A 12023-nucleotide genomic window follows, 5' to 3' on the forward strand; every position below is an offset into this window, starting at 1 on the left:
AAAAGCTTCTGATTCTCCTCAGGCATTTGATCCGTTTTTCTCTGCACCTTTTCTTTCCACAACAGAGCTGCACAAAGGGGCTCGTAGCTTTGGAGGCAAGAGGCCAAGCGTCGAGACTCAAAGTGCTCCCTATGTGTCGACGTTTGGCTTTCCAGCTAGAGCTGCCCCGGTCGTGGAAAGTGAGGGGAGAATCCTGGGTTTAGAGGAAAGAGGCATTTCCTTCCCCCTCCAGCTACTGAAATGTGGGTCCCAGGCTGTTTGTTCTGCCTCCGTTTAAACAGACGCTGGAGGGAAAAGATCCTACCCAGCAAGGTGTGAAGTGGCCGGGCTTCGGTGACCCAGGCGGGAGCTTAGCGCCTTCTGTAAATTCTCCTGCAGGCTCAGGCAGTCCTGGGCATTACAGGTCCACCACCCCTAATGCAAAACCCTTGGGGCCAGACATGTTTCAGAATCAGAACTCCTGGGTTTAGAATGTTAACACGGAGCACATAGGACACCCGAGGTGACAACTCCAGGACGAGTGGGGCAGCACCCTGTTATCAGACTTCGTATTTCTCAGTAGAATGTATGAATAGTCACCTTATATGAGCTCATTAAGGGTCTTAAATAAATCTCATGCCAGTCTGGCTCAGGTTCTGCTGGTCAATGCATTTCTGCTGGCCCGCTGGGGAAAAAAGCAAATGGTTTTCAGTTTCCTGGATTTCAAAGTTTCAAAAAAAGGAATTATGGACTTGATTTTCTGTTTCGCAGTTGGGGAAACTGAGGCTCAGGAAACTGTGGCCCAGGCCCACGTATGTAACTGCGTGGAGTTGGGTTTCAAGCCCATGGCTCTCTCATCTATATCACACTGAGATGAATCGGAATACGTCAGAAGATGTTAGAAAATAGTTAAGTGCCCTGGTAAAACAGTATTCATTAGACTATTTGGAACATTGGAATATATTTGTTTCTTGCTTCAGGAAGCTGTATCTCTATTCACTAGGATTCAAAGGCCCTTAAGTGTCTTTGGAGAACAGGGTACGGCATTGTGTACACAGTAGGTGTTCCATAAAAGAGATCCTGCTCTATACGAAACCTGCAGGCATATCAGCAGCAGACAATAAGCTGAGAGGGGCCCCTGGTTGTAACAATGGCCATTAGCAAACACAATGAAATTTAGCAGAAAAAAAAGTATTTACTTTTTTGAGGATTATTGAGCATGTGGGAAACCTCGTCTTCAGCAGTTCATGTGACAACCACAGAGCATTTTTTAATTGATTTTGAGTTTAACTTAAGATATTGAAATAACACAGCTGCTAAAGAGCAAATGAGGATGAGGATGCATTAACTAAAAAATACAGAATGCAGTGCAAAGAGCTAGAAGTGGACTGTCTTCTGGCCCCTGGAGGGCTCCTGCTGGGTACAGAATGTACCTCTGGGAGGGAACAATGCACAGTGACTAACGGCACAGGCTCTAGAGTCAAACTGTCTGGGTTCCACCCACCTAAAAGCTGTGTGACCTTGGCGGAATGACTTAACTTCTCTGTGCCTGAGTTTCCTCAACAGTAAAATGGCATGATACAACTTCACAGCGTTGCTGAAAAGATTCAATGAGACAATCTACATAAACTTCTTTAAACACTGGCTGGCATAAAGTGCTCAATAAATCCTACATTATAAATGGAATATTGACAAACTAGAGTGTCTTCAAGGGAGGACAAAGAAGATGGCCACATAGATAATATAGCTGATGGTGGCAAGGTTTTGGTCACCAAGAATGCATTTGATAAATATCTGTTGAGATGAACTGAACATAAAGTCAGTTTATGACTGATTTTATGATCATGTGATGCTCATGTGACCTTATGACATGTAATGACAGTTTGAAGGATCAGGGGCTGTTTTGCCGGGAGAAAGCTTGCATTATCTAAAGGAAGATCGCAAGGAAGGGGTCGATGAATTCCGTGGGGCTGCTGAGAGAAGAACGACAACTGAGCCAGGGACACGAAAAAACAGAGAAACCGCACCTGCCTAGCTGTGCAGAACACCACTCACATAGACAACGGGCGTGCATGGCGTCCCCTGGAGTTGTGTGGAATTCTAAGATTCCAGCCCACTGGTGTACATCACCTAATCCCCGAGTATGGGGGGAGCCGGAGGATCTGATGGGTTATCATTCCCATGATAAAGTTACTGATTAGTTGACTTGGAGTTAATCAAAAGGGAGATTATCTTGGGTGAGTCCGACCTAATCAGACAAGCCCTTAAAGAGGCTCTCGAGGTCAGAGCTGGAAGGAGTCAGGGAGGCGCGCCCCTGCTGGCCTGGAGGAAAGCAAGCAGCCACGCTGTTGTGCACCCCTCTGGGGGCCCCGGAGCAGCGAACAGCTGGTGCCTCCGGGAGCCCAGGGCCTCACACCTACAAATGCAGGAACTAAAATCGACCTGAATGTGCTTGACGTTGGATGTGGACTCGAGCCTCAGACAGCCCCAGCGGCACCTTCACTATAGCCTTGTGAGAGAGACCCTGAGCCATGGAGCCGGGTAACTGTACTGAGACTCCTGACCCACAGAAACTGAGATAACAAACGTGTGTCGTTTTAAGCCTCTGAGTTTGGGGGAATTTGTTAACACAACAAAATAAAACAAGTACGCAGGTATGACTAAAGGGAAGCGGACTTCACCTTAAAGTGAAGGGGAAAGTTTCCGAAGGTGAGTTGTATGTGAATAAACAGATGGGGTCTCCGAGGGGTGAGGCTCCACCTCGGGGGCAATTCAAGCAGAGTCGGGCCGTCTCCTCCTAGACAGGGACGGTATAGACAGGGTTTCTGCTTTGGTTGAAAAGTCACCTCTAGATCACTGGTTCCTAAACTTGAATGTACCAGGTGAATGTACCAGGTGAATGTACCAGGTGAATGACGCGTCACCTGGGGATTTTGGTAAAAGGCAGATTCTGATTCAGCTGGTCTGTCCAGTCACTTGAAACCGCTATTCTTCAAGAAATGTGAATTAGAAGCCAGAAGAATTTCTGGTCTCGGAAATTTCTTTTTTTCAAGTATCTTCTTTCCAAGGATACAGCGTGAAAGCAGGTCCACTAGATGTTAGCTCCATGAGGTCAGGAACTGCACCCTCTTGTTCACTGCTGTGACCCCCCAACTGCCACAAAGTCCACATTGGCACAGTTCATATATTTTGAATGAATGGGGTTTGTGAATCATTTTTTAACAACTTTATTGAGCTATATAGTTCACATACCATACAGTCCCCCTGTTGAAAGTATACAGTCAATGGTATAGACTAAAGTACATTCACAGAGTTGCTACACTACTTAGCCGTTGCTCCCCAAACCTCCCATCTACTTCCGGCCCCGGCAACCACTAATCTAATTTCTGTCTTTATGAATTTATCTATTCTGGACATTTCATATAAATGCAATCATATGTTGTGGGACCTTTTGTGTCTGAGTTCTTTTGCTTAGCATGAAGTCTTCAAGGTCCATCCATGTGGTGGCACACATCAGCCCTTTACTCCTTTTTGTGGCCCCCAAATATTCCATTATATGGATGTACCACAGCTTGTTTATGTATTCCTGAGTTGATGGACACAAATATAGTAGAAGTAAAAAATGAATAATTACTTAACCTCAGAGTGTGAAAGCATCTCTTATTTTGACACAAAATTCAGAAGCCATAAAAGAAAATTTCAACTATAGAAAGGTGAAAAGTTTCTGCATGGCAAACACTACTCTAAGCATATTCCAAAATAATATAAGAAATGTCCGATATCTTGATTGTGGTGGTGGTTATATGGATGTATTCTATTTGTCAAAATTCATTGAACTGTCCATTCAAAGTACATTGTATTGGAATCAATTACATCTCAATAAAGTTGCTTGTTAGGAAAAACAATATGACAAGAGGGGAAAAAAATATTTGCTGATACATAGTCAAGGTGTAATCTTCAACTATAAAGGACTTCTGGAAAATGATAAGGAAAACATCAAATGAGCAAAGTATATGCAAAAATAATTGAAAGAAAAGCTAATTCAAGTAGATTATCATCATATGAAAAGATGTTTGACCTCCCTCATTATAAGATACATTCTTCAACCATCAGAGTGGTGAAAATTCACAGGTTTGGCAAGGTTATGGGCAATCCCACTCTTTGTTGGCTGGATTATACAAATTGACACACAAACCAGCTGACTCTATTGAAATTAAAAATGCATGTGCATTTTGCTCAGTAATTCCTCTTCTTGGTATTTACCTTACAACTATATTTCAGCATGTGCAAAATGACTTATGAATACAATTATTAATTACCACATAGCTGCAGTGGCAAAAGAATTGATACAAACCAAAGGTCCAGCAATAAGGGATTGTTTAATATATTAAATTGGTTGCATGTAATGGAGCTGCAAAAGTGAATGGGGATTAAATGCAACGTGGTATCCTGGACTAGATCCTGGAACAGAAAGAAGACATTAGTGGAAAACTGGTGAAATCCAAATAAAGTCTAAAGTTCAGGGCTTCCCTGGTGGCGCAGTGGTTGGGAGTCCGCCTGCCGATGCAGGGGACATGGGTTCGTGTCCCGGTCCGGGAAGATCCCACATGCCGCGGCAGCGGCTGGGCCCGTGAGCCATGGCCGCTGAGCCTGCGCGTCCGGAGCCTGTGCTCCACAACGGGAGAGGCCACAGCAGTGAGAGGCCCGCATATCGCAAAAAAAAAAAAAAAAAGTCTAAAGTTCAGTCAATAGTAATGTACTGTTATAGACTGAATAGTTGTTTCTTTCCCCCTTCCCAAATTCATATGTTGAAGCTCTAACCCCTAGTGTGCCTGTATTTGGAGATGGGGTCTCTAAGAAAATAACTGGGGTTAAATAAGGTCACAAGGGTGTGGCCCTGATCCTATAAGATTCGTGCCTTTAGTGTCCTTATAAGAAGAGATGCCAGAGAGCTCTTTTTCCCTCCCTCTCTCTCTTGCACAAAGGAGAGGCCATGTGAGAACACAGGGAAACAGCAGCAGCACCTTGGTCTTGGACTTCCAGCCTCCAAAACTTTGAGAAAATAACTCTCTGCGGCTTAAACCACCCAGTTTGTGGTGTTTTGTTATGCAGCCGGAGAAGACAAAGACATGTACCAATGTTAATTTCTAGTTTTGACAAAGGTACCATGGTTATATAAGATGTTAGCATCAGAGGAACCTGGGTGATGCTGTACTATCTGTGCAACTTTCCTGTAAATCTAAAACAATTCCAAAATTAAAAGTTTGTATTTAGAAAAAGGAATGGAAATAAATGAATGGGGAAGAATTTTATCTAGTGATAAGGAAAGAATTACCAAAGATATATTAAATGAGAAAAGCAAAGGGTAGAATATGCTGTTTTTATATAATAATAAGAGGGGACATAGTATATTTTCATACTGTCTGATTTACATTAAAAATCTATGGAGAGATAAGCAAGAAATAGAGCATAATTGGTACCAAAGGGAAGGGAATGACAGTTGGGTGAACTGGGGACCAAAAAAGGTGAAAGTGTTTTCACTATGTACTTTTAAAAACTTTTTTTGGTTGTTTGAACCATGTGAATTTATTTACCATTCGAATAACTAAATTTGTAAAAAATAAACAATTGGGGAGGAATAAGAGGGCTTGCTCTACAGATACTAAAATGTATTTTAAAGCTTCAGTAATCAAAACAGCATGAAATTCTTCCAAAGCAGACAAGTAGATTAACAAATCGTGATTTGGCCAAAACAAACCCAAGAACATGTAAGAAACTAGCAAATGATAAAGGTGGAATTACAATGCAATGAGAAAGTAGTGTCTTATTCAATACATTATGATAGAACAATTAATGGAGAATTTAAACAAAAAAAAAATCTCAGATCTCTTAGTTTAACCAAAGATTAGATAGCCAAAGAATTATCAGATGGATTAAATATTTAAATGTAAAAAAAAATCATAGAAGTATGGAACTTAGAATAAAAGCTGGGTAAGCATTTATATAATTTGAGAGGGAAACTACTAGAGAAAAGAATAAAGAATTTTACCATGGACAATAAGAAATTCCTACAGAATAAATACAAAAGCCAATGATACACACAGTAAGGAGCAAATGACTAATTAGGAAAAAATGATGACCAAAAGGTTGACTTCCTTAATCTACAAAGCACTTCTATATTAAGAAAAGACTGATACCTCAATTTTTTTTTTTTTTTTTTTTTTTTTTTTTTTTTGATACCTCAATTTTTAAAATGTTATGCAAAGGACCCAAACAGAGAAGCTAACAAAAGAAGAAATACTAATAAACAGTTTTTTAAAAGCCCTTCAAACTAATAATCAAAGGTATGTAAAGCAAAATAAAGAGACGCTTTTTCCCCTATTAAGTAGGAAAAGCATAAAAATAATAAATCTGGTGTTTTGGAGGGGAAAACGACTCACACATACCCCTGGTGAGGAATTAAATTAGAACAACCTTTCCGGAAGGAAACTGGATATATTCATGAACCAATGCCCCCTCCTTCTCCAAAACAAAAAAAAAACCAAAAAAAGACATGCGTTGACCTAATGATTTCTCTTCTAGGAATTTATCCTAAGGAATTAACTGAACAAAGAATAAAAATATGTATTTACAAAGCTGCTCACCACAGCACTGTTATAATTGTGAAAAAAAAAATGGAAAAAGCAAACGAAAGGCAATTGGTTTTATTAAATGAGGGTTCATCTATACAATGAAATACAATGAAGCCATTATAAAAGATGTAGAGCTGTATTGACAGAGCAAAGACATGCACAATATATTGCCCTCTGAAGAAAGCAAATTACAGAATAATTTAGATGTATGTAAGATCCTGTTTCTGTCAAAATCCATATTAGGTAATATATATCATTGTGCATATGTACTGAAAAACTTAAGAGTGGTTATCTCTGAATAGTGCTTTTTTGAGGGGGTGACTCTTTTCTTTCATATACTTTTTTCCCTAAAGTTTCTTCTGAAATCATATATTACTTCACTGGCCACACAGCTTCCTTAGCCAGTCTAGTTTTTATAAGAGATAGTTATGTATGCAAATATATTTTTCTCTTCCCCAGGTTATATCTCTGAAGCTCTGAGTTAACTGTAAGGACCAGAAATGAATATTAAAAAAAAACCTTGCCTCGAATTTTGACTTTTGCTTTTGATGAAGAGAACATCTAGGAATGAGTACTTCGACAACAATGGCAACAAATTATAAAAACAATTAGCCCTAGGAAGAACAGAGTAAAAATAAGCATGATGTCAGTTTGCCAAGGAGACATCATGGTTCTGAGAAGTCCTAATTGAGAGCAAACTATTGGGCTGGAAATGAGCAACAACTCAGGAATAAATTATGCATGGCCACTGTTAAATATTTTATCCATCCTTAACCATTATTTATCTTCGCAAGGCTAAAAGAGGAAAGACAAAGAAAATACTCAGATAGTAAGCATTATCAGTCTTGTCATCTTTCCTCCATCCTAGAAGCCATCAACATTCAGGCACAAACCCTGCAAAAGAGGAAAAACTCTAACCATGATCACAATAAGCAATCGGCAGGCTGAACTTGAACTTCATGACTTGATTAAGGGATGTCAAGGTGACCTCACCTTCTGCATCCAGTTTGTCACATCCCTCAAAATCATGAACATTTCGCTCTGCTTAACATGCTGTTTTAAAAACAAACGTTTATGAATTCTTGGCAACGTCCAGGCAAAGGGGTTTTGTGTTCCCCTGGTACCCACGCAGTGAGCGGGAAAGGACAGCGAGGATATTTGAGGAGCTGTCAGGAGTTGATGTAGCCCATTCAGCCCTTTGCCATTTGGCCAGCTTCCCAGCCACTCTGCCTCCTCCCCTGGCTCTCTCCCTTCACTGTTGATTTCCTCCCTCTCTGCTGTCTGCTTGGCTGATGGAGGCCCATGCCAGTCCCACTGGGCACAGGCCCTGTGAGCACCAGTCAAGGCCCCGTGGTGGTGGAGGGAGGACATGGACGCCAGCTCGCTAGAAAAACCCTCACGGGCCGCAACTGAATTGCGAAGACTTTATTGCAAAGGTTTGACTGTTGCCTTCCACAAGGGAATGAAAAATTTTTACGATGGCCATTTTGGGGTGAGATTTGTTTGGAATCATTTTTCAAGTATTGTCTGGCATTTTGTATATGCGTGTGTCAGAAGCGTACATTACGTTGTTATTCTTTTTTTTGGGGGGGAGGGGTGGGAAGGCGGGGCTGCACCAGGTGGCATGTGAGATCTTAGCTCCCCCAGCAGGGATTGAACCTGTGCCCCCTGCAGCAGTGGAAGTGCAGAGTCTTAACCACTGGACCGCCAGGGGAGTCCTTTTTTATCCTTTTTTTTTTTTTTTGCATTACACTAATGTTAATTCCACATTCTGGCAGACCAGATGTGTATGTGTGTGTGTGTGTGTGTGTGTGTGTGTGTAAATGCATGTACCCAATTTAAACATCAACTAGTTAAAAGTTGTCTGTATGGGTGTTTTTACTTTTTTTAATGTCTATTAATTTTATTTATTTATCTATCTATTTATTTATTTATGTATTGGGGGTATAGTTGCTTTATGTATGTTTTTAAACCAAGAATCCTTTTCCACATTTTTCTGCTTTACCAGATAGAGATTAGAATGAAATCTACCTTCTTGTTAAGTTACCTGGTGTGGATTGTTACTCCTGAGAGTGACTGATTGGGGATTCTGATTCCAGATGATTCTGGCTTTAGTCACTGATCCACCCGGGAAGCAACACTGACCAGGACTGCTGTTCCCATGCTGTCATCATCACGGCATTGTTGGAGGCCCACATTCTAAAGCCCTCTCCTTCAAGCTCCCTTTACCCATGCTTGGCAGGTATTTACCAAGTTAATGATTTAGTTTCTGAGTCACTAAGCATACAAATTTTTGCTGGAGTCACCCCGGGTACATACCTGAGACAGCAGCTAAAGGCCTCTGGGAATGTTGGGGAAAACCTGATTTGCGACTGACTACCCAGATTTAAAGCTAGCACGCGCTGGCAGGACAGAAAGCCTGGGAACAGAACTCTTACGTTCCATAAGAACAGTGCCGTTTCATCTGAGTGGAACCTGTTCCAGGTCTTAGTGGAACAATGCCATAAAATCTATTTCCTTGTCGTTTCAGGCATTGCTAGGAGATGGGATGGAAAAGGAATGCTGTACTGATACAATCTGTGAGTTGTACTATTAGTCAAATTCTAGCCTTTTTTTGTCTTCTCTTTTGGTGGATAGCCCAGAACAAAAATCCAACCTGGACTTTTCAGAGGCTTATTTTCTGCACACCTCTAATGATCTGTGTGGGGAATTACTGTATTCGATCAACCTTGCGATTCTGGAAAGTCAGATTATACTAATTTAAGGAAGTGGAGTCCCTTGCACAGGGGGCTGGAGACTGAAGCTTACTTTCGCCAAGTTAACAGTACAGTGTATGCCAGATGAGTAGATGAAGGCTTTCCGTACATCTTTATGAATTTTAGAAGACCTTATAAGCCATGCTCATTAAAGCAGTTCTGCTAAGAGTGAAGGAAAGATACAGATGGATCTGAGGACTTCTCAGACTGTAATATGCACAGGAAGCACCTGAGGAGAGCTTGTTAAAAATGCAGATCTCTGGGCTCCACCAGCAGAGAGTCTATTCGGCAGAACTGAGGTGGGGCCTGAGCATCTGCATCTCTAACTTCCATACAAGTGATGCCGAAGCTGCTGTCTGGGGACCACACAGTTGGAGGACTGCTTTGGGCTGGTCGCTGAATCCCTCTGGACCTCAGCCATCTCCCTGAGAAGTGGACAGCACAGCTGACATTCAGAGCGCTTATTAATCCTCAGGCACTGTCCTCAATCCTCGCCGTGACCTATGAGGAGATGGTTTCACAGTAAAGGAATGAGAGCCTTTGATGGTCCATGGTTCTGAGCTTCTGAGACAGCATTGGCAAACAGGTAGCCTGCAGGCCAGCTGGGGCTGGCCGGTCTGTTTGGTCTGTCTCACGAGTTGTTTTAAAAATCAGGATGTTCCACGGGAAATTCTGGATTTCTGGTATCTTCTTAAAAGTTCGAAGAGCTGGCAACGCTGGGCCCATACATATCCAAGTGGCAACAACGCAGTGGGGTGTGTGTGTAAGGGGAGACTCTGGCTTACCAGTCCCACCCACCCTACCCCATTCCAACCCCTTGGGCATCACATTTACCCATTACTCTAAGACCATGATTCTCTCGTTTCTGTATTTCAAAAGTAATGAATTTTTGAACTTTCTGCCATTTCAGATTAAAGTTTCTACGTACTCTTTATACATTACATTTGTATCAGATTTAGTTATGGTAAATACAATCAAAATAAAACAATAATATCTGAAAACACAAAAGCAAACGTTGCCATTATTATGAGATTTAAACTTTTCCATCAAATTCAGAACAGGCCACTAGACCCCAAATTTCATTTCTACTTTTACCATTTTCCTTTGACAGAGGACTGCCCTCTGTCCCCATTTACCTTTTGCACAGTACCTTATGCTTTTAACTCTCTCCTTGATGAGAAATGCACACCCAAACACTCTTAAAAAAAGCTGCAATTGATACCACTGTGTTCACTTCCCTTTCACAGGGTCCTTCTTTTGTGAGGTGACAGCACCCTGATGCCTTGATTCTTCTTTGAGGAACACCCCTCACCAACCCAGCGCAGATGTGGGCTCAGGACCCAGACAGAGCCAGAGAGAGTGGGCTCTGAGGCTTTGGCTGTGATTGGTGGGGAGCGGAGGCTCGCTTCCGGGTGGGTAGTTAATGACAGAAGGTACACTAGAGTTGCTGCAGGCCATTTTTGTCACCACAAAGGGGTAATTTGAGAAAAAGCAAAGCAAGAAACAGAAATTCTAGCTTGTGTTGTAAATACAGCAGCCACTTGCTCCGTGTGGCTATTTAAATTTAAATTCATTAATTAAAACTACATAGAGTTAAGAATTCAGCTTCTCAGTTGCACAAGTCATATCTCAAACATGCAGTATCCATGTGTGGCCTAGTGACTCCCATTTGGACTGAGCAAATGAGCAAATAGGCCACTCCCCTCATTGTATTAAGTTCTATCAGCCGCACTGTTAGATAATATCTGTGCTGAAGTTCTAGCCCTGACTATTCAGCTACGTGAGCCAATAAATCTCTTTTTAGTGAAGCCATTCGAGTTGGATACATTCATAATCCAAAGCCAGAAGCCTTCAGTTAGCGCTCTAGAGCACATGACCGCAGGATTTAAGTTTCATTGGGGATGGTTTTCTTCCACTCAGGTCAGTGCCAGAAAAAATAATCACTGGGTCCACAAAAAGTACTTAAGCAAATGACACTCAAGAATATTCATGCCATTTCACCATCTTCTATTGTTTCTCCAATCAGAAAACAATTAAGACACAGAACGGATGGATCTGAAAACAGATACACTTCCTAAGTCCCCGTTCACGTTCATCAGCTTGAGAATAATTAGAATAATTAAGAATACAAGAACCGTTTTCCCCCCACTGAAAAGCGTTTTAACATGAACAATATTGAAATAAAATGACATGTGCCTTCTGACACGGTACAATGAGGATATCATATCATATCTGTAGTATTCTTGCCAAAAATGCGTAACTTGAATTTAATTATGAGGAAACAGACAAACCCACACTGAGGGACAGTCTACAAAACAACTTGTCTTTACTTTGAAAAAATGTCAATATTATGCAAGACAAAGGAAAGCTGAGGAACTGTTCCAGATTAAAGGAGACCAGAGACATGACACCTGAATGCGATGCATGATTCTGGATTAGACCCTGGATGGAGGGATGATTTTTCTGCAGAGGACACTACGGGGGCAACTGGTGAGATTCTAGTATGGCTTTTGTGTAATAAATATTACTGTATCAATGTTAAATTTTTTGAATTTGATAACTGAACTGAGGTCGTATACAGGAATGTATGAGAGAATGTCCTTGTTCTCAGGAAAATATATGCCTGTCTTTAGGGGCTTAAGGGGCTGTGATCTCT

General features: G+C 41.4%; 1 long non-coding RNA gene across 1 annotated transcript; it reads left to right on the top strand.

Annotated features, from left to right (window-relative positions):
- The first annotated feature begins 7986 nt into the window (after nt 1-7986).
- Nucleotides 7987-10174, top strand: LOC116740528. Its single transcript, XR_004345889.1, has 3 exons — nt 7987-8103; nt 8711-8853; nt 9142-10174. It is a non-coding gene; the product is annotated as an uncharacterized LOC116740528 (long non-coding RNA).
- Nucleotides 10175-12023: the final 1849 nt, after the last annotated feature.

The sequence above is a fragment of the Phocoena sinus genome, chromosome 15 (assembly GCF_008692025.1).
Source record: "Phocoena sinus isolate mPhoSin1 chromosome 15, mPhoSin1.pri, whole genome shotgun sequence".
Lineage (NCBI taxonomy): Eukaryota > Metazoa > Chordata > Mammalia > Artiodactyla > Phocoenidae > Phocoena > Phocoena sinus.